The sequence below is a fragment of the Elaeis guineensis genome, chromosome 8 (assembly GCF_000442705.2).
Source record: "Elaeis guineensis isolate ETL-2024a chromosome 8, EG11, whole genome shotgun sequence".
Lineage (NCBI taxonomy): Eukaryota > Viridiplantae > Streptophyta > Magnoliopsida > Arecales > Arecaceae > Elaeis > Elaeis guineensis.
In genome coordinates, this window is record NC_026000.2 from 3,814,528 (window position 1) to 3,819,559 (window position 5,032).

A 5,032-nucleotide genomic window follows, 5' to 3' on the forward strand; every position below is an offset into this window, starting at 1 on the left:
CATGCCTTTCGACCTAAAAAATACAGGCGCAACCTACCAGTGGTTGGTGAACAAAATCTTCAAGGAGCAGATCGCTGCAATATGAAGGTCTACGTGGATGACATACTCGTAAAAAGCAAATCTTCCATGGACCACGTCGCCGACCTCGAAAGACCTTCGATGCTCTCCGAAAATATAAAATGAAGCTGAACCCGACTAAATACGCTTTCGGAGTAACCTCGGAAAAGTTTCTGGGCTTCATGGTGTCGGGATGCGGGATTGAGGCCAATCCAGAAAAAATTTGTGCCATCCAGGAGATGGCCGTCCCAAATCGATAAAGAGGTTCAGCGCCTTACAGGGAGGGTAGCGGCCCTGAATCGCTTCGTCGCAAGATCGGTCCGAACGGTGCTTATCCTTCTTTCAAATCCTCAAGCAGTCGAAAACTTCTGTTGGACCCTGAGTGCCAACAGGCGTTCGAAGAACTAAGGAGCTACCTCGGCTCACCCCCACTGTTGGCAAAGCCGGAGCCTGGGGAGGAACTATTTTTATACTGACGGTCTCTCCCATGGCTCTCGCGGCTGTCCTTGTCAAAGAAGAAGCGAAAGTCCAACGACCGATCTACTACGTCAGTCGCGCATTGAGAGACGCAGAGACCAGGTATACCAAATTAAAAAAACTGACTTATGCCTTGTTGATTGCAGCCGGAGGCTCCGACCCTACTTTCAAGGGCACACTGTAACGCTGCTCACCGACCAACCGATCAAGGCGATTTTGCATCGGCGGATGCCTCCGGAGGATGGAAAATGGACGATCGAGCTCACAGAATTCGACAACAACTATCGACCCAGGCCAGCAGTGAAGGCTCAAATATTGGCAGATTTCATAGTGGAGTGTTCTATCCCAGAGGAGGCCGAACCTGAACAAGACGAAATTGACGGCCTGAAGCCCCGACCGAACTCCCCAAAGAAGAAGCAGATCCCTCTGATCGCTTTTGGGCCCTCTACGTGGATGGGTCTTCCAACATGTCAGGCGCAGGTGCGGGCCTGATCTTGATCAGTCCGGAGGAAATCATCGTGGAGTATGCTCTACGTTTTGAGTTCCCCGCAACGAAAAATGGAGCGGAATATGAAGCTCTAATCGCAGGACTGAGGATCGCCAAAGAGCTGGAAATAGATCGGGTCTGGGTCCACAGCGACTCTCAACTAGTAGTGGGACAAGTCAACATGAAATTACGAAGCGCGGGAGGATAGCATGGCTAAATACCTTGAAAAGGTAAAGGAGCTCGTCCCCGCCTTCAGCAGCTTCAACATCAGACAGATTCCGAGGTTGGAAAATACCAGGGCTGATCTTCTCTCCAAGCTGGCAACGTTGGCTCCGACCGAATTGCCCAAAGGCATTCTTTTTGAAGTTCTAAAGTGTCCGAGTACAGAAGAATCGCGGCCCGTGATGGAAATTGACCTCGAGCCCAGCTGGATCGACCCACTGATAACCTATCTCAGAGATGGGGTTCTCCCCCAGGATGCAAAAGAGGCTCGAAAGCTCTGAAATCAAGCCTCCCGATACATCCTTTATGAGGGCAAGTTGTACAAGAAATCATACTCTTTGCCTCTTTTGAAATGTCTCCGGCCTTCAGAAGCTGACTATGCCTTGTGGAAGGTGCATGAAGGAATCTGCGAAAATCATTTGGGGGCTAGATCTTTATCCCACAAGTTGCTCCGCCAAGGATATTACTGGCCGACAATACATCATGATTCGATTGAATATGTCAGAAAGTGTGATCGATGCCAGAGATATGCCAATATTCAAAGACAGCCCGCCACCGAGCTTACACCCTTGAGTGCCCTATGGCCTTTTGCGCAATGGGGGATGGACATCCTTGGCCCCTTTCCCATGGCGTCGGGGCAGAGGAAGTTCCTCCTTGTAGCGATCGACTACTTCACCAAATGGGTTGAAGCCGAACCACTAGCAAAAATCACAGAAGCAAAAGTGCAAGATTTCGTCTGGAAGTCGATCGTATGCAGGTTCGGTCTGCCTAGGACCCTAATCACTGATAATGGGTGGCATTTCGTGGGAGCAAGATTCGCCAAATTCTGTGAAGATCTAAACATCTCCCACAACTTCACATCAGTAGCCCATCCTCAGGCGAACGGCGAAGCTGAGGTGACTAACAGAACCCTTCTGCAGGAGATTAAGACAAGGCTCGAAAAGGCGAAGGAAACTTGGGCGGACGAACTTTATCATGTATTGTGGGCATATCGAACTACCCAAAGACTGCCCACAGGGGAGACCCCCTTTGCTTTAGCCTTCGGAACAGAGGCCGTCATCCCAATTGAGCTTAAACTCCCGTTGGCATGAGTCGTGGCATTCGACAAACATCAAAATTCGCAAGGTCTTAAAGCCAACCTCGACCTGCAGGAAGAAAGGCAGGAGGTAGCTCAGGTTCGAATGACAGCCTACAGACAGAAAGTCGCTCACTATTACAACTCCCAGATCAAGAACAAAGTCTTTAGAGTAGGAGATCTAGTGCTTCGATGAGCCGCTGTCTCGCAACCTCAGGATCGAGGGAAGCTCGCCCCAAACTGGGAAGGCCCGTATGAGGTCAAAGAAGTAGTCCGGCCCGAAACTTATTATCTTAAGGAGCTCGAAGGAGCCGACCTCCCGCGACCATGGAGCTCGAAAAACTTACGGATGTACTACCAATAACTTTATTTTAATTAAAAGTTGTATATCTACATGTCTCCCCCTTTGGCACTATCTTACATCGACAAGACAGTCCAAACAAACTGTATCAGAAGCAAGAGGGGAACTTCATCTCGACAAAGTCGAAGGCCCGGTTCTCTAGATCGGATGGGGGGAGAGGCCCTACAACGCCCATATGCGCCCCCACAGCCCTGTTAGGGACAGGAGGAGAACCTCGCCCTAACTTGAGCAAAGTCGAAGGCCCGATTCTCTAGACCGGATGGGGGAGAGGCTCTGCAACGCCCATATGCGCCCCCACAGCCCTGTTAGGGATAGGAGGAGAACCTCGCCCTAACTTGAGCAAAGTCGAAGGCCCGATTCTCTTTAGACCGGATGGGGGGAGAGGTCCTACAATGCCCATATGCGCTCCCACAGCCCTGTTAGGGACAGGAAGAGAACCTCGCCCTAACTTGAGCAAAGTCGAAGGGTCGATTCTCTAGACGGATGGGGGGAGAGGCCCTGCAACGCCCATATGCGCTCCCACAGCCCTATTAGGGACAGGAGGAGAACCTCATCCTAACTCGAGCAAAGTCGAAGGTCCAGTTCTCTTTAGACCGAAAGGGGGGAAGGGCCCAGCAACGCCCATATGTACGCCTACGGTCGCGTTAGAGATAAGAGGAAGACCTCGTCCTAACCAGAGCTGAAACCTGTTACGACAGAAATAGGGAAAGAACCTCATCCCGACATCAATTAAAGTCTGATCGTTCAAGACCAGAAGAGAAAAAGGGGGGACCTTCCCCAGCGGCCCCTTCACAATAAGACTCCGTCCGGACTCCTACGGGAGCCGGACTTCGTCCCCGGCTTCGACGGTCGGTAAACTCCGTCCGGACAGAGACGGGGGCCGGACTCCGCCTCCAACTTCAACTGCGGACAAACTTCGCCCGGACTCCTGCGGGAGCCGGACTTCGCCCTCGGCTTTGATCAAAAGAAAACTCCTTCCGGACTCTTATGGGAGCCGGAACCTCATCCCCAACTTCGACCGCTGGTAAGTTCCGTTCGGGAGCTAGATTTTGCCTCTGACTTCAATTGCAGGTAAACTCTGTCCGGACTCCCACGGGAGTCGGACTTCACCCCGACTTCGCTTACGGGAGCCGAACTCCCGTAGCCCCACCAAGAGCGGAGGAAAAATTCCAAACGAAAAAGAAAAAGGGAGGAGAGGCTAAAAAGGAAGGCGATGGACCACGTCGGTGATGAATGAAAAACAAACAGCGTCGAAGACGTAAAGAACCCCGTCTCAGCAAGGATTGGGGTTTTTATCAAGGACCCCAGCTCTCAAGGAAGCTCTCAGCACGAGCTCGAGATGAGACTTTCTCGGGGTGACGAAAGATCAGACCTCCGAGCCCGAGCCCTGATGGGGGGCACCAAACCCGAGCGGTCCCGGATAAATCTGCGGCCATGGATGAAAAGGATGGGTCGATACGATGGCAATCGGGTACCTCCGAATGATGCGAAGGCCGAAAAGAAGCTCGGCAAGCGACAATTCAACACGTGAGTATAAGAGGTAGTAAAAATTTCTCTTCTCATATTATTCATCCAATATACATTACAGAGCCATTAGTTGAAGGAGAAGGACAACTGAAAGGCGAGCCGACGTGACCACTACCGGCAACCTATGGACGACATCAAAAAAAAAAAAAAAAGAGAAGAGAGAAAGAAGAAGAGAAGTAAAGAGAAGGGAATACAGCAACAACAATGGTAAAGAAAGAAAGTTCGGCAGACAATAATTCGACGCAAAGCGCAAACGAAGTAACAAAATCTTCTTCTTATTTTTCGATGTACGTTACAAGACCCGGAGAGCCAGAAAAAGAAAACATTATTACAAGACTCGAAAGGGATACACCGGAGGCCACTTCGAGCTGTAGACTTCTCTTCCCGGTTCTATCCTTTCCAGCAGTATTTTCCAGCACGTGTGACAAGTCTCTCGGCTCTCGCCCCCCGCCTCGTTCCGCTCCACCTCCGAAATCCCAACCCTAGGGAGAAAAGGATGGGATAGATTCCAGGGGGCAGCAAGGGCAACGGCAGCGGCGATGACGACCTGTTTCAAGAAGAACCGAAATTATCCTGGAGGCAGCGGTGGCGCCGAAGACATGCGCCACCGCCATGTGCTACATGACAACCACCGTCTTGGGTGTTCCGGTAAGGTCGGCATGCGCTACTTCCACCGTCCCCGCAACAAGTTCTGCTGCCCCGCCGTAGGCGCCTACCGCTTCTGATCTCGCGGCCCGACGGCATTAAGGATCCCGCCACGGCTTGTGACGAAGGCTCTGCCCCTTTGACCGGTGTCGCTCCGTTCGGCTACTCCGAAGTTCTCAGA